The 18,761-nt window shown below is 38.7% G+C and overlaps 1 protein-coding gene across 3 annotated transcripts in view; it reads left to right on the top strand.

The window, feature by feature from the left end:
- The window catches only part of LOC131140021 (leucine-rich repeat and fibronectin type-III domain-containing protein 2), a 99,829-nt gene that overhangs the window by 61,172 nt on the left and 19,896 nt on the right, over window positions 1-18,761 (top strand). Inside the window, exons 1-2 of one of the 3 annotated variants that reach the window (XM_058090068.1) lie at window positions 1,314-6,200; window positions 8,406-8,540. The exons of 1 other annotated variant lie outside the window; for it this stretch is intronic. The gene's annotated coding sequence lies outside the window, so the exon portion shown is untranslated. Of the gene's footprint in view, window positions 1-1,313; window positions 6,201-8,405; window positions 8,541-18,761 lie in introns of those variants that run through there. One more of the 3 variants, XM_058090067.1, reaches the window with a different exon arrangement.

Here is an 18,761-nt window from a genome sequence, read left to right as displayed (position 1 = left end):
TGAATTGAAATCTGACAGGAGATAAACATTAGCTCAAGGCCCAGGCTCTTTCATGCAAGATAATCGCAATAAAAAACAAAAAAAAAATTCTTAGTGAAATTGAAACATATTACATATGCAACAGTGATACCACTGTTGCATATGTAATGAATTTCACTCCCTTGTGTACTTGTCTTGGACTAAAATATTCTATCTAGTGCACAACACTGGAGGGTTTAACTTACACAGTCAATTACTGGATGCAGCTTCATCATATAGCGTCCATGCAAATGAGTCTATAAATACACTAACGCAGCTCTCAGATGTATCACCGTGTCAGGGTGTTAAACAGCGTGTGGTGCCAGACGGTGTTGAAATGCTTCTCTCTGACTTGATCTTATGCTTTGAAAAGTGAACCTGTGAAGTTCAGGGGGAAAATGGATTTTCTTCAGACTGTGAAGCTTCCATATAATGCTGTTTTACCTTTTGCTGAATAGAACTCAAAATAACTTAAAAATATTAAGGTAGTGGATTTTGCAATGCTCTTCTAAGTTGACTACAGCTACACAGTGAGTTGGGATTTAAATATCAGTATGTTTCCATGCACTAAATTAGTCAGAAATAATTTGGTTTCTTTGGTTTCCACACCTCAGCGTGACATCCCTGTTTATATGCATTACCTCATACCTTATATGCATTACCTCGACTGGCTTTTCCAGTTGATCTGTTACGTTTTAGAAGCAAATTTGGGCTTGTTTTTTGTAAAGATGCCTGCTAATTCTTATGATGAACATGACCTGGTAGCAATTTGCAAAGAAACAATTCAGGTCACCACATTGTGATGAGTACTTTTTTACATCACAAAGTACGACCGTTTAACTTCCTCCATTCATATATGGAGAATCTCCATATATGTCTTTATTAATGGTAGACACTCTTGTCTGTTTTTCCCGGCAAAAATTTTGATTTTACCTAAAGTTAAATCCACTGGACATGGACACATATGGATGTGAACAGCTATAAGCAGAACCGCTACTAGCAATGTGCATCCAGTGAACATTGAGCAATTTCTACACAATCATGACCCACTTGGCCACAATTAATGGCACAGGACAGTGACAATCCAGGGATTCCAGTAGCAATGCAGTAGCACATGCACGCAAGAGAGAGAACTACATTTCCAATTGCACAATCTAGGTATGTTAATCTGACTTTTAAACAGCCATACAGAATCTACTAAAGATGGTTACATGCATGTTTAAAAGCTAGTTTTACACCTTTTTTCAAACTATCTTAAATGATCTTAAACCAGGCCACTGACGGAAACTAGACATTAAATGCATGCAAGTTGTTATTCATGTCAAAGATATAATAGAAGCTGTCTTGCACAGTACATTGTGTGACATATATATTTACATAATGACATAAGATGTTCATGTCCAACAGACCACATGTATCATAGTAACAATAGTTTGGGTGACCAAACATCCTGTTTTCCTTGGACAGTGAGTGTTTTCACATGCCCCGGCTTGAACATTACATTTTTTATAAAGTGATGAAAATAGTTTTCATTGTTTTTCATTGGGCCACAAAATTGATCGGCATTAGGGAACTCTGCCGCATGCAAGGCTTTTTGAATTATTGTTGCCAACAAGCCAAAGAAGAAGCAAAAAAACTATGCACCGTGGTAATCCTCTGACTCATAAAATTGGGGGTTCAAACTTCCAAGTTCTTGCAACCTATTGTTCATTTCTGACCTCAGGTTGCTGTGTCGTACTGTTTCTAGAATTGCTTTTATTCCGGTTTTGTAATGTTCTTCCTGTGTAATTTGTGTTTTTAGCTCTAACAATGTAAAATAAATGATTTAGAAGGCTGTATACAGGCTTTAATATATCAACATATAGGAAACAAGGACAGTGGGTATCTGAGAAGACTGAACTGAAACTGGTGAACTAAATCCTCTCAGGATAATCGCCCATAAGAAACAGCTTGGTGAAACTCTTAAGGCAGGTTGTGAGCTGATTGGCTTAAAAATAGAGCAAGGTGGGGCTTTGGACATTTTTTCTACAAAGAAATATCAGACCAAAAGACCCACAATGGCCACAGAATAAGTTGTACAGTTATTATTTATGGTAAAAAGATGCTCAATTAGAAGGTTACTGTGTCTTCAAAACTTGAAATAACTTGAAAACTATATCTTGATATATTCTCCTAGACCTTACAGTGAGACAAATTGGCCCTAAAACGTTACATTTTGAACTAGGATATCGTTAAAGCCTGTCAAGCACACAGAGATAAATTACATGGAAAAGGCCCCACCGATGTGATCCTCTAGTTGCTGCAGAGCTAAAGATAGTAACAACAACAGCACAGTCTCATCACTACTCTTACTGCTTTGTACATGTTGGCCTCAAAATAAGGATGGTTCGCATGCCACAAAGCTGGGAACTCTTTTGCACAACATAGATTATGCATATAGTAATGTTATCCTGAAAACAACCATGTACATCCAAAAGAAGCAGTTTGTTTAAAAATGTATGACGCTTTTAGACCACACAGGCACAGGAGGAAACAGCAGTGTAATTGGTAGACACAATGTGTTAGCTTGGTGAGAATATGATCTGCAGGAAGGTGGTTTTATTTTAGACAGTGTGCACTAACGTGTGAGACTATAGTCTGCTTTCTTGGCAACGCCTACATTGCATTCGTGTTGACATTTGTTCCTTTTCCGCTTACTTCCCGTCAGGGTTTTGTATTTACTACTGTTGAACTTTATTATGATGATAAGTGTGGTTTTGTTATTTCTTTCCGTACAGCTGAATACATGTTTCGATGTTGTTAACATGACTTCTACTTGTTTTGATTGCTGTTCCTGTTTGTCTCGTCTCCTTATGTTTTCCACTGCCTGGGCAAAAGACCACAATTGCATAATTGTTTCATATACTTTACTCCAACTCATCCATTTCTCATCCTTTTCTTCATTTTGTTCTTTGCTGACATTTTTTATGTCAGAATTGTATTATTCTTCTGGGACAGGATATTCTCTTCTCCTGTGTGTCAATCGGTTGCTCTGCAATTACTTTGTCTGCCAGCATCATTGAGCTTGGCTATCGTGGTCAACATTTGTGTTCAGGAAAAGTGCCAAACATATCCAAAACTCATAAAAAAAAATGTGGACCTCAGGCCATCAGCTTTCGTTCTCCTCAACAGAAAGTGGGAAAAAAGAGACTATAGTGAAAGTGAAACTGTGCCATGAGAGTGGGAGTTTAATCATTAACATTCAAAGGGACATGCTCAGCCCATACCTGGCAATGCAGCTCAAAACATACCCAACAGGAGGGCAGAAGGAAATGAATTGCATGTCCTCTGTCCACAAATCTGTGAGATACCTCATTTTCGGCCTGTGTCATATGCAAATCTCTCCAGATAGATAGTATCGTGGTACAGGATACTTAGCAGCCTGTCATGTTATCAGGATGGGTCTGTTTGCACAGAGAGATTGGATCTGATTGAGAGGAACATCACACCAGCCCGTTGATGATCTGATGATTTAGGTTGAAACACTAGTAGGACTAAAGTATGCACTTACTGTACCCTGCATAGTTTTGAAAGGCTTGACAAAGTCATCCCTTGCTGCTTTTTTATGGTACAATAATGAGGGGAACTCCACTATTAAACTGCATGGACAAATGTGCCATTAAACTTGCCATTAAACCTGCAGGAACTGAACATGGAAGCTCACGTGGAGTTGGTCTCCCATTTGCAGTGATAACAGTTTTCACTTTTCCAAAAATATTGAAACACAAGTTATATGTAGTATTGTGGTCACTAGGCACCAGTAATGAAAAAAATATTGCAAAGGCTTGACATTAGATTAGATGACTTTAACAGTGCATGTAGCATGTCCGACATGACAATGAAAAAAACAATTATCCTCCCATTATTTTGTTGTCAATTTTTGGTTGGCTGTGGTCATTATGTAGATGATATAGGTAAGTGTGTTGTACTTATGGAGCAAGTGATTTGTGACACCCACATGCTTGTGGGTCGGTAGCTTGTAGATTGTGAGTGCGGCATACGGCTCATGCATGTTAGGTGCGCTTCATGTAAGGTTGTGTGTGGGCATCGTACGAGGCTTGTGCAGCCCACTCATTACATTTGCAAGACAGGCGTACTGCCACATGGAGTGGGGAGAACCACAGTGTTGGACGTGAGAAGACAGGTTTTGTATGATGTAACTACGGAAATAGTCAATTTAATTATTATTGAATCCTACTTTGCATACGTTCACTTATCGCAGGCCAGTCTGAAGCCAATTAACCACCTTAAATGAGGGTGTCACGGTGCGGCTTGAGAGTTTTAAGGTTCGACCCCAGGATGCAGAGATTAGAACCCAAATGCAGGTAAAATATATTTATTAATGCTATGCAGCAGGATGACGCAGTAGCATGGCAAACTCAAACACAAGACAATGAACCGACAAAGGGAGCGCGCACCTGAACTAAATAGCAATCAGAAATTGAAAACAGGTGCGGGAGAAAGTGGAGAGGAACGGAAAACAGAACAGAGCAACAGAGGAAGTGAATACAAAATAAGGGCACGAACGAGGAACAGAGAAAAAGACGAAAACTAAGAAAGCTGTCACGACGTGGTGAAGCCCGATCGTGACAGAGGGACAGCTGTAATTGTCCAGAAGGGAGTGAATGATGCCTTTGGTAAAAAAAAAAAAATGTGGGCAAAATGCTCTCCTTTGTAGTTCATCCCAAAGGTGTTTGATTGGGGTGAGGTCAGAGCACTAAAGTGCTGCCTGCCAAACCTATCCAGGCACGTCTTTGTGCATGCATTGTGTAATGGCTGCACAGTCATGCAGGAACAGTTTCTATTAAATTACATTACATTAAATTACAATTAAATTGCATGGCTTGCACTGGCAGAGGAGGAAGAGGATGGTGGTAAGTGACCACACTGTTTAATTCCACTGCTGTTCACATAGTTGATAGCCATTCACGTCTCTACCTTGTTTCTACTAAAAAAGCTTAGTAAGATTTTATTTGCATAACATGCTTAATATTGACTCCATGTTCTTATGTTCATATGGAGCAATGCAAGGTTGGAAAAGGCAATTCAAGAACATTATGTTCACTCACAGTTGGGAAATTCTTTTCCAATGCGTGCCATGTTTCACTCCGTCACTCTGACTATAATCTCGAGTGGCAGCTATTGATGACCTATGTGACACATACGCCAACAGCCAAGTCTCAATTACACAGTGTGAAATTGTAACTGTCTGAATTGTGGTTGAACTTTTACAGCTTCATGCCTCTTTGCACTCAAAACAATATATGAAGCCCGCCATCAAGCAGTGTGGGCATTCTCCTATGCTGCCTGAAGAAATGCAGAATGCAGCTTGCAGCCTCTGGAATCCAATTAAGTGTCTTGTGTTGCCAGAATTGATGCAGAGGTGTACTTGGCAAAAGGCTAACCTCTACAACCAAAGGAGTCAGGAAACCGCTGTGGCTTAGCAACTGCAACTCAGCAGACTGAGCCTTTCACTGGGATTTGGAAAAACATATGAACGACCCACAGCTCATACAAATGACTACTTCTGTGTAATACATATTTATTTACAAATTCAACACGACAAGCTATTGATGCTACAGTATGTTGTCAATGTGATATTGTGGAACAATAAGGTAATATCCTTATCTTTACATCTATTGTGATTAATATGAGGCCAGACATGAGCAAACTACAGCCATATCTAGCCGATTAGGCCAAACTTTTCAATATTGTTCTTTTAAATTTCAAACATTGATGTTCTAGACGGCAATAGGATTTGCAGTGCTATTTTTAAAATACTAGTCTTGAAGTATAAAAATAATCCCACTTATTTTGAAACCAGACACTGACATTTCCAGTAGTATACAGGTCAGTACAATAATCATAGGGCATCACAGTATTTCTGAGACACGAGGCTTTTATCCAAAAAGAAAAAAAACAGAGTGGGTGGGGTTTGTTTACAGAGTAGCGAGCCATTGTGGCAGACAGTGCTAAAAAACAAGCTTTCTATGACAACATTATACAGAAAAGTGATTTTTTTAAAGGTGTTTATTGGACATGTCAGTACTTTTATCCTGTGTTTAGCGTTTGGTCATGTTGTTGGCCTGTTTTTGCTGTGTTTTTACTGGATTGCCCAACATTTCCAAGAAGCCATCTGAAAGGTAAACAAGGACAGAAGTTCAGTGTTTTATAGTTCAGAATTCATGTGCATTTTGGGTGTCTTTATTTGGTAAAACAACAAAAAAACCCTGTAAAATTTAATTTTTGTATGTTTTGGGAGTTGGTTTGTCATTATATGCTGGTATAAAACTTTTTTTAACCTGTTCTGTTCAGCAGTGTACTGTATTTTGTTGTGAGCCTGGTGTATTGCTCCTTTTCAAGTTGTATTGCAGTTTTAATTTCCTATGTTGGAATATACCATTTGTGACATTATCATTGATATGATATGGATTGGAGTCTGCATGGGGGATAGTGATGTGGGTAGGGAGAAAGGGGGGGGGGAGTAAAAAGCAGCAGCAAATAATGAGAATGTCATCTTCATCGCCTGTTTGTGGACAGGCCAGATAAGCATCGGGTGCAGAAATAGCAGGGATCTAGTCATGCAACCCGGCTGGAGAACCTGGGTATGGTCAGAGAAAGAAAAGAGAGTGATGTCTAGCAATAGATATACACCTTATGCAGTGATGGAGAGAAAGAAAATAACCAAGTGCTCACAAAGAAAATATAGTAAATAAATGAAAAATAAATGAAAATAAAAATGAATAGATGAATAAATCCTGATTATTTGAGTAAAAATACGGCAAAACATTGAATAATGCATAAACGAATAATTTAGATTAACCATAAACTTATTAATCCTATGTTGATGTTGTTGATCTGGATATATCTGATGAATAATATAACTTTTATTGCTGCACATTACTTCTCTTTAAGTCCAGTAGTCCACTGTGTTGAAGTGTTGTTGATGACTTCATTGCATCAGTCTTTGTATGCAATGCTTTTCACAATTTCAATAGTTCTTCAAATATGTTTAATATTTGTATTTCTGCAGTGATGGCCATTAGTATAGTTAATCATGCCAGACGGTACTGAAGCCAATGGTGTCAGTAGCAGATTTGCCTTTAGAAATGAAAAAAGTATACATTTTGAGAAGCTTTTATGCACGGAGAAAACATATTTCATATTTCGGCTACATGGAAGTTGAAACCCTCATAAAACTTTACCATATTCATGTACAATATATAACAGCTGTTACAACTCATTCATTCATTTTCTACCACTTATCCTCACGACGGTCGCAGGCATGCTGGAGCCTATCCCAGCTGTCTTCAGGCAAGAGGCGGGGTACACACTGGACTGGTCGCCAGCCAATCACAGGGCAAATATAGACAAACAACCATTCACACTCACATTCATACCTATGGACAATTTGGAGTCGCCAATCAACCTAGCATGTTTTTGGAATGTGGGAGGAAACCCACGCATGCACGGGTCAAAGCTAATGTGTGTGAATATACACTATAAATGTATAATATTCAGAACAATATAATATTGTTTTGCCTAAAACACAAAAATAATAGGTCTACTTTCATGGATAACTGAGGAAATTAAAACACGAAAAAAAAAAACCATTCACATTTGACAGGATATAGTTGAATGTTTAAATAAAACGATTAATCAAATACCATAATAGTTGTTGACTAATTGGATAATGGTTTAATCATTGATTAATTATTGCAGATATGTTGATAGTGATATGTGATTTCACATTGATTTGGAGTCTCTTGTCCATTGTCATGAGACTTACGTATTTCCTTTCAGCACAATGTTCTTTGTTTTAGTGTTTACTGTCCCAACTGCCTGTTTTGGATGAGACAGATGTCTGGCAAACTTTAACGAGAGCCCTATTCTTAGCCGAAAGATGCATTATTTAGAAAGGAAGCAGTTATTGTGCTGAAGAAAAAAAAATACTCATCTTGGTTGGCTCAGGTGAAATTATTTTTGACCAAAGTCAACATAATAAATCCTTGCGGTGTCTCTGTGGCCGTGTGCTTTTATCTGGGCCTATTAGTGGTCCTGACAAGCAATGTGTTCTGTGAGATCATGCGTTCTGGCATTGGGACACAATTTAATGAGGCAACAGTTTAACCCTCTAAAAAAAAACAAAACAAAAAAACAACAGAGACATTCTTTTCTTGTACCCTTCAATTCAGTGGCATAAATCAACATAATACAGTGTGCTAAACAGGCAGTCTATTACCATTCAGCACTTAAATATCAACTAATATTTAAGGTGTTCTCTGCATTCTGTGACTTGTTATTTGCAGCCCAGATAATATAGCTCCTCTGACCTTCTTGTCTCACAGGTGACCCCTAAGACCCAACAAATGTGACACAAATTTGACTTTGACAAAGAAGAGGAACTCAAATCTGCCTCCCACTTTGACATGCTCAGTATGTGTCTGGATACCTGAGTGGGCCAACCTACAATTACTATCACTGTGAGTATTAAAATACCAGTAAGTCTCATATTTCTGAATGAGGTCAGTAGGCATCAGTAATGTTACATTGATGAGACAGCTGCCACAGGAAATATGTGTGTAAAAGATCATTAACATTTTTTTAACATGCTGTAAATGGCGAAAATATTTGATTTATGAATAAAGAATCTTAGGTTACTGGAATTCACGTATCATTAATATTAGCCATGATAAATCTTAGATTACTGCATTGTGTTTCTAATATTTTGGATTCATTTTTTGCCACAGGAGAGTGGAAAACAAATCATCTCTCAGGGCATCACAATTTGATTCAGTCTATACATAACCATGTTGTACCATTGTATAGATCACAACATCAAATATGGTTGCTTTTGGTCAAAGCCCAATAAATACCTATTGCATTAGATGGCATTTTGTGAGACTACCCTAATAGTCTGCTGTCAACACAATTCAAAGACTGACATTGTGCTACATTTGCCTAATTTCAGTTTTTGTTGTCTAATGAGGCTTTCACAGGGCCATGTTGGTATAATTAACTGTGGTGTCTAATTGCAGCCCAATTTAGAAACTTGTCAGGGAAAACAGTCATTATCTTTCATTTCTGATTTAAGTGTCTAATGGTGTTTTAATATCGCATATTTATGGACTTTTATTCAAATTGGTTGTTCAAAAGTGTGAAATGTGGTCAAATACTTTTGATATTCTTTGTTTACAACACATTGCACAGGCAATGGGATCCCTGCAGGGACATAAGAGACAGCCGCCACTCATAGCATAAAGCAAGCTACCGAGCTAACTAGTTAGCCTCCAATTTATATCTTCTAAACTTAAAGAAAGTGTTTCAAGCAGAGTGGGGAAGAAGGACAAAGTAAAAAGCCCAAAACGTACCACTTCCACAATGAATTGGAGGATAATTTTTTTTCCACTCTATCATATCCTACATGCCATGGCCATGGCCGACTACATGCAGTGTGAAGATATAATCTATGTCTCATATGACATGTCATACAATCATTTTTTTATATAACAACAGGCCATAACAAAACAGTGATCATGTATAAAATAATAAAACCATGATAGCGCGAGGGACAAATGTATACGATACTGTGTATTACATAAAACATGTAAAATGGTTAACTATTCTTCCATGAAAAACTTTTGTTTCATCAAAACATAAAATGACAACACTCAACAAATTTTGTAATCTAATCCTCTTCAAACCTATTGTACCTTTGTCTAACCTGATGAGGTGATACAAATCACTGAGTGGATCAAAAACTCGGTAAAGTCCAACACATTCTGATTTACAAACTTGGATTAGGGTCTTAAGCTATATCCCCAGATTCTCTCTTCCTTTTCTCATTCCATCCATCACCCTTTCTGTGAGAAAATTGGCACCATTTACTGCTGTCGCTGCAGAGCTTATTGTCTCCTTTTATCCTAGGGACAAAGCTGCCATGACATTGAAATGATCCTTGCTTGTTTAAAATTTACTTTTGGGAGGGGGAAGAAAAATAAGGATTCTGGTACCTCGGGGGAGTAAAATGGATTACAATGAGTGGGACAGTTGGTAAAAAGACAAAATGCAATCTGCCAAGGAAATTGTGTTGATATTGTTCAAAAGTCTCAGGTAGGGGTTGAGTACCTGCAAGGTTTGTGTGGGTGATGGGATATACCCGTACAGTAGACTTTGATTGTTTGCCACATGCTAGACAAAAGCCCTAGCCCTACCAACATGTTTTCCATCTTTTTTACTGTAGAGTTTTAAATAACTAGTCAGCTGTGATATGCCTTTGTCCTGGGGTCTGACCATTAAAAGTGCATAATAATTTGAGATGATGGATATATGCTAAATGGAGAAAAGTCACAAAGCCTTTAGAACTATAAGAGCTAACTTAAAGGGATATTTTTGATTTTTTGACATGAAGATGTACAGAATGACAACCCATCAGCAGCGTAGTGTATCAACTGTGACTTACCCTCACATTAGTATTACAATTAGTATAAATATATTCCACAGCGAATGAAGATTCAAGCATTGCAGCCATCTTCAGGAGATAGCATGTGATAGCTCATCCTCTTCCAACCACAGAACACACCATGTCTGCGAGAAAAAATGGAATAGAGAGAAGCGGCAAAACCCCGAAATGACACCGTCTGACGTACACATTTAAGTGGAGGCAGAACACAGAACACATATAAAATACACAATTAAAAACATTAAATACAATAATTAAACAAAACAATATTGATTAATACAATCAAAAATAAATAATTCCTGACTTTTAAGTTACTTACACCTGTGGTTGTCTCGCACACAGAAAGGGGCGCTGCGTGCAAGTGAGAGACCTTTTAGATATTCAAAAATACCATCTTAATTCTCCAGCATGGCCATACCGTTTGAGCGGCTTGGACACGATGTTTTTCTTTGCTGTGCTACCCTCAGAAGAGTCTGATTCACGGTTCGAGGACATAATGGAGGTTAAAGAGAAAGCGAACCAAAGTGACCTTGTCCGACTTCAGTGTGAGACATGCAACGAGTATGATGACCAAAAACATTTTGGCTTTATCAGACTAAATAATCTCCTTTCAGTATACCCTGGAGTCTCCTACATCCTTTTTGAGTAAGGCAATAGTTGCATGGACATTGAAGCTTTTAAGCCTCTTCTGTGTGGGTTTAGTTGCCTTGGTGACCTCCCTCACCACTGTCCTTTTGCCTGGTCACTCACTTTATGAGAACAGCCTGTTCTACGAAGGTTTATAAAAGTGCCATATTCCTTCCATTTCATGCGACTGATTCAGCAGAACTCCAGGGTATTTTCAGTGAGTTGAACCTTTTCATCCAGCCCTGACTTTTCAATATTTCAATATTTTCTGAGTTGCTAAAGTTGACAAAGAAGAAATAAAACATGAGGAAAACATCGGCAAATTCTTGTGGCCAAACATTGCGCTCGAAGGCCATTAAGTTCAGTGTCTTGCCCCCTTCAGTGATGTAACCTGTAAAACACACTTGCACTTATGAAATAATTACAGCATTAAATATAAGAATATGAGTTCATGGCCATGAAAAGTTCCTTGATGTACAACCTTATGCCTCTTTAAACCGTTCACCCACACTTGCGTCAGACAAGTCAGCCGAGTCAACCACTAAACCATGAGTGACAGTTTGGAAATGAATTGAGTCCCAATGTATTTGTTGCTATGATATTATTAAGTGCTTAGCTGAGATCTGAGCATAATTTGAGGCACAAGGAGTCAAATGCATTCCTATGCATTTGCAACACAGAGGGCTGTAATTTTGTGGCGCAGCGCAAGGTGCGCAGAGTGGCGCAGAGTGGCGCAGTGTGGCACAAAGTGGTGCAGCCCACGCAGTGGTAATTTGTTCCAGCGCACCATTGTGCGCAGCCAATTTGGTAGACTGCGATGGAAGTGGCAGCGCACCAGGGGAGCTGTTTCAGCTTGGCGCATTGACAATTTTGTGACAAAACAGCATGCCAAAGGTGCGCTGAAAGCTTGCCAGCTCCGACCTGGTTTATTCTTGGTGCAGGCGAAGTGCACCTTGCGCAGTGGGTAATTGGCTGACAGGCACACAGTGCAGACATGTCACCAAAACCTGACAGGCAGGTTTTTTCAGCGTGTCGGGCATGGGATGAGGATGAGATACAGAGAATATACTATCAAAGGTTTGGCACGGCGCAGGCCAGGTGTGTCTCATCTATGAAATTAGAGTGTTGTAGATGAGCTCTGAACCACTCCTAGAAAGCTTTTGTGATCTTTATTGTGATTAATACCGGCGTGTCTTGATAATTAATTTCCCCATCTGTCTAATCTACTAAAATAAGACAGAGGCAAAATAAATCACCTCTCACAGGTGTTAAAAAATGCATGTTCACAATTTACAGTGCATAGAAGACATATTTATTAGTATTAGTATCATTATACAGTATGTTGATTGCATTTGCACAAGCAAGCTACATCTGTTACCTGTAAGAAGTTTCCTAGAAACTGAGGTCAACCATCCTGAGGTGAATTGTTGCGCCCCATCCAAATCAGCCCCTCCTATAGAAGCACACAAAAGCCCCACCACAGATCCCTCATCTCTGCAGTAAAGACCTCAGTGCTCTTGTTACTGTCCATTTATTCTGACAGGCCTGCACCAGCCTTTCATATTTGCAAGCGAGTGCACATGCCATGAGCCAACATTTTCTTGTGGTCGGAAATCATCTATAAATTAAAGGGCTATATCAGGCTGCAGCTGGACTGTTTACCACTACCATTCGTTCTACTACACTCGTTGCATAGTCTACAATTGAGTGACAAAAGAGTGCTGAGAAATAAGAATGGAATACAAAATAGCCTGAATTGCCACTATTGATGAAGAAACAATGATGATCAATTTAGCAGCTCTTTGTTTTGCAGCAGGTTCGAAAGACTAACTATGTAAAACCAACTATATACTATATTATTCCCTTGCCACATCACTGTTCACATTTAGTTTAAATAATAATTAAATAAATCACAGCTCACGCTAGCCTCTTGTCTCACTGACATCTTAGCCATGACTTTCTTTCTGCAACTTGTCCTGTCAAACCTGTAGCTTGATGTCTTCTCTTCAAAGCTAAAACTTAGATTTGCTACAACTATTAAGCTCTGCTTGAAGCTGTTGCCTAGCGAGTCGCCTATCATGCCAGCCGTTAATTCTCAGAAAAGTGTCCTCTGATTCAGTTGTGGCTTTGGGTCGTCCAGACCTCTTCTTATCAGAATTTGCCCCAGTTTCTCAGTGCCTTTTGATGGTGACGGGAACTGTACTCGCTGACACATTGGCTTTCTTTGCAATTCTACTGTAGGAGAAACGTAACACTTTTAAGTGCAGAGATGGTCTGTCTCTTTTCCATAGTAAATGGGCTTTTTGTTGCCATTTTTGTAGCAACACATTATTTTCTGCTGCATAGTACTGTTCAACTGATAGTTGATAGTTCTTGCTATCATACTATATGCTAGAGAGAAACTCGGCATTCTGTCTCACATCAGTCTGTAAATCGGATTCCTTTCATGCGTGTGGAAATGTGAGAGGTTCCTAATCAAGTTATAAAAGTCACTGTTAAATTGTGATTTTGCTTTTTTTATGCATGGAAGCTTTCCTGCTGAGGCTCTTGTCCCTTGTGAATTGCTCTCTTTTAAATAAGCACACTGTACTTCATTCATTCAATTACAACACTTCAACATAAGAATACATTTTTATATATTTTGAGCAGAAAGTCAGCTTCGCTGCATTTCACAGGAACAAATGCGTGTAAAAACAACTATTTGTGGGGGCTCCTACCTGCAGCAACATTGCATCTCAACTTCACCTCATACATTTTAATATTCACACTGTCAGTCATCCAAGTTTTTACGTTGTGCCATTCATGAATAATCCATGTGTCCGGGGAAGGTATGTTTGGATTTTCAAAAATGTTTTGTGTATTGGTTTACATATTTTTTCAAAATTTTCCATATCTGCATATTTATTGTTAAGCTACATTTTGCTTCAGTAAGTGTCATTTTTTACATTTTAGTTATTTTAAAAATCATTATTATTTGATAAACCAAAAACCAGAGCGATTAAAGCTACAATGTCTCCTACCGCAACTATGCAGACGAAACTCAGTTGTATGCGATACCGACGGCAGGTGAATAATTTCCTCCAGCTAAAGTTAAAACAAAACAAAACCTCATCATAAGGTTAGAAACCTAGGGGTAATAATGCACTCAAACTTGAACTTAAACCTTTACATCCTCATTAATTCAATATGATCGGCAGCTTTTTACCACCTAAAGAACATTGCCAAAATCAAGGAAACAGTGTCTAAATCCAATTTAGAGAGGCTAAGCTTTGCCTTTGTCTCCAGCAGATTAGACTACTGTAACAGCCTTCTCATTAGGCTATCCATAGATTCTTTAAAACAGCTGCAATACATCCAGAATGCTGCTTGAGTCTTGACTAGAACCAGGAAATATGAACATCAATATAAACAATAAAAATACAATATAAATATCACAAGGAAACATATTTCCACACTAAAATTTTGAATCTTTCTTAGGACAAATATCCCTAAGGACAGAAAATAAAATCACAAGAACAAGAACATGGCACTTTCAATAATTGTGGTCCCTCAAAATCAATGGACAAATTGATGACATTAGACGCTAGTTGCCCCAAGGATGTTTTCCTTTTGTAATTTTACACTTCATTTAATTTATACATTAAAGCGTTGTCCGTTAATGTGTCTCTATCAAAAGCCTCAGTTGCATGTTATGTCTGACTCCAGGTTTTGCATGCACTGCACGCTCAAAGCATAAAGCATAAAGTTGCCAGACCCATTTTTCTGATCACATCAGGTGATCAGAAAAAAAAACTGTATCGAGTGAAACAGTGATTCTAGTAATTCAGGTAATACCTTGGTATAGAAGCTGACCATCGTCTTGTTATTTTCAGTGGCCCATAAGGGATCTGACAGACAACAATGTCCCACCGATTTTGTGTACCTCCCCTTTTCAAAACACTTCCTATCAACTCTCTCCCAGATGGATCCGAGAGACACTAGACATATACTGAAAAGGTATTTTTATTGTCTTGACGTGAAAAAAATAACAAATCAACCTTGCCTTGCTTCTTCGATCCAGAAAGTTGCAGAGGAACACACACATATATATATATATATATTTTATATGTTTTTTTGAATTGGTACTTCAACAGAGTGGCACATTGGTGAGAACTGACAGCAAGACAGTTATGTTTTTAAATACCTAATTCTTAAGTCCTTAATTTCTCTATATCTGTGGCCTTGTTTCCGCATATTAATATAAAAATTATCACTTCTACCCAGGCTTTCCACTCTCTCACTTTGTTTTTTTAGTGATTGCAAGAATGCTTCATTGTGTGGAGTAGTGAGTGAAACGGTGTTAAACACAACATGAAGCAAAAATACCCTTTCTTGCTGGCTTTTTTAATTACCTGGACAATCTAGCATGTCACAGTACTCCAACAACTATCCAAGTACATTGTGAAGAAGACATCTGGAGCACATAATCCTCCTTCACACAATGAAAGGAAGACATGCTGGCATTATGCAAAATGATAACGGCACACATACTAAACTACATACTAAAATTGCTCAGTAAATGTCTTTACTGTTTACACTATTCCTTGTTTTATGTCTGTAATATGGCATTCATGGTTAAACGTGATTGGTTCATTTGTCAGTTGGTTCAAGGTCTGAGCGCTTTCAAGAATGCATTTGGAAAACGGATAATCTCTTCGAACACAGTGATACTGTATTGCGACCTTGCAACTGTGCAGTCAAATGTAAAGTATTAAAAAACAATGTGTTTGAATATGTACTATAAATACAGAATGTTGTTTAAAAGAAACAATAGCTGTTTGTATATGAGTCTAAATCCCCAATCTTGCTGGTACGCATGGCGAGTGTTATCTGCACTATTGCCAGCATGCAGACAAGTGTGCGTCTGTCCTATCTGTTAATGCTCTCTGAGCCGGCCACTGGCTGCACAAGTGACACAGATACGGCGGTGAATCCTCATGCGCATCATAATCACTGTGTGTGAATTTGATAAAGACTTTTTATGGGCAATAGCACCAGCCTTGTGGAAAATTAGATTACACCTCTGCACAGGAGGTACAGTACAGTGTGAGGCGTGGTTGCACAGAGAAGCTTGTCACTAAGTACCTAGTTTGCCTTTTAATAAAGTATGGGGAGGCATGGAAGCATTTTGGGTGGGTTAGACTACTGAATGTGTGAGGGCATTGCTTACAACCCTTTGGTACGTTTTCTGACTTTTAACATAAAGTTAAAATATAAGAAAAACATCCAACTAAACAACTGGTAGTGGCATTTTTCATACAAAATATGGAAATCGGCCTGTATTTTGCAGCTATTGCAAATTATTGTATGTTTTAAAATGTTTATGTGTATAATGTATAACCAACCGATGTGTGTGGTGGTTGTTATCGCCTTTGGAAGGCTTCATTTAGATCAATGATTCCGGTAGGTCGCGGGCTCTTTGCAGAAATACACAATATAATGACACAATGTCTGAACACACCTCACATCTGTACTGTACACTTGCTACACCACCACGAGGTGCATGCCATGTCTATGGGTAACGTGGTCATCCTTGAACGGGAGGGGAAGGACATCATTTTCATTGTTTAAAGGTTGTACCTTGGTTAGTGTATGTCCTGGTTCACATGATTTGTTGGTTTAGATCAATCCACACCAAAATGTTTCCACAGTTCATGTACATTTCCTGGTTAGAGTACAATGTGCCTTAGGTCTTGTTATGTTTTGAATGTACTGCGTGAGTCCAGCTGTGTTCCTAACATTCATTCATTCATTTTCTACCGCTTTTTCCTCACGAGGGTCACGGGGGGTGCTGGAGCCTATCCCAGCTGTCTTCGGGCGAGAAGCGGGGTACACCCTGGACTGGTCGCCAGCCAATCACAGGGCACATATAGACAAACAACCATTCACACTCACATTCATACCCATCGACAATTTGGAGTGGCCAATTAACCTAGCATGTTTTTAGAATGTGGGAGGAAACCGGAGTACCCGGAGAAAACCCACGCATGCACGGGGAGAACATGCAAACTCCACACAGAGATGCCCGAGGGTGGAATTGAACCCTGGTCTCCTAGCTGTGGGGTCTGCGCGCTAACCACACGACCGCCGTGCCGCCCATGTGTTCCTAACATATTTTCCCAAAATGCTAGCAGTGTCTTAGCATGGATCCGGCATCATACTAGGCCAGTACCCTACCCGGTCAACAAAGGTCAGACATTCGAAGGCTCCTCCTCCAGTTGCAAACCAGCTTTGTGATTTCAAATGGTCTAGCCTTCTAGCCTCACACTTCCTGGTTGTGTCATTTGTTGTCATGTTTACCCTGACGTCCTGACATAATATCAGCCTTCAATCGCGACAGTAACGTAAGACAAGTTAGAAAGGAGTAACATAACTAAAGTGAAGGTGAACAAACAACATTGCCATTATAAAAGCAAAGTTATTAATTTTAAATGAGTTTTTTTTTATAGGAGGGACAAGAAATGTTATCATTCTACACATTTTTCTGCAGCTCATATATATATATATATATATATATATATATATATATATATATATATATATATATATATATATATATATATATACGTATATATATATATATGTTAACATTGACATTTAATCAAAGTAAGAGTGTTGTCAATTTGCTCCTTTCACTCATCATTTCAATGAAAGTCATTTGAAATGTTTTCTGCATGTAAATCTATGATTGTTAAGGTTAACATTTTGGTTTGAGTTCGACCTAGAAAAAATTAATGATGCTAACCAAGGTTTCATTGTTTGTTAATAGTTGGTATTTGCACAGTTTAATATATGCCATGCACTGGTACTTGTACTGGTAATTTGAAAAACTGTGTACCACAGTTTTACCCCTACAAAGCAGTAAAAATGGTTGTCAGTTGATTTGTGTTCAACATAGTGCCTAAACCTTCGCTTTGCCTCTTGGTCCCTGGTCCATTGTGGTATTCAGCTGTCTCCACAGACACGGATGTGTTATCCTTTATGAACTTGTCAAGATGACGTCCATCAGATGACATCCCGGAACAAATGAAGCCACTAAAGCCGCAAATAATTTCCAACATTGCAGTGGTCCCTGTTTCCCACAATGACTTTATAGAAAGCTTCCCTTTCTGCAAGAATGCCATCATGTTGCTGAGGTGTCTTCATTGAAGCTTCAAGGACAGCGTGATAAAGATTGTTTACTGTTGTGTTACAGAGATCCAAAATATCTCCCTGTGTGGTCAAGCTTTTAATATACAGTATCGCCTGCGGGTTTGTAGTGTTGTTTTATTTAGTGACCATTTTCTCACTTGGTTATTTTGGTCCGACTAGCTTCAGTCAGTGTTTTTTTAAATGCAATCTGTGTAGAAGGAACTTGAAAGAACTACTAGATGAAGATGTACTGTTAGTGTCTCAATAAGGCACTTGGATGCCTTCGCGACTTGTCCTTGAGATCTTCTAATGGGAATGTATAAGGTTACCAGCATTAAGGCTCCTCATTGGATCATTGTGATAATATTGCAGTCAGGGGGATCTATGCAGTGTTATTGTCTCTGGGGTAATCATTTAGTGCATCTTGGGAACACTGGGATTGGCA

This window comes from Doryrhamphus excisus, chromosome 13, assembly GCF_030265055.1.
Source record: "Doryrhamphus excisus isolate RoL2022-K1 chromosome 13, RoL_Dexc_1.0, whole genome shotgun sequence".
In the NCBI taxonomy this organism is placed as follows: domain Eukaryota; kingdom Metazoa; phylum Chordata; class Actinopteri; order Syngnathiformes; family Syngnathidae; genus Doryrhamphus; species Doryrhamphus excisus.
Note: the sequence above shows the minus strand (reverse complement) of the source record. Positions and strands in the feature narration are given on the sequence as shown.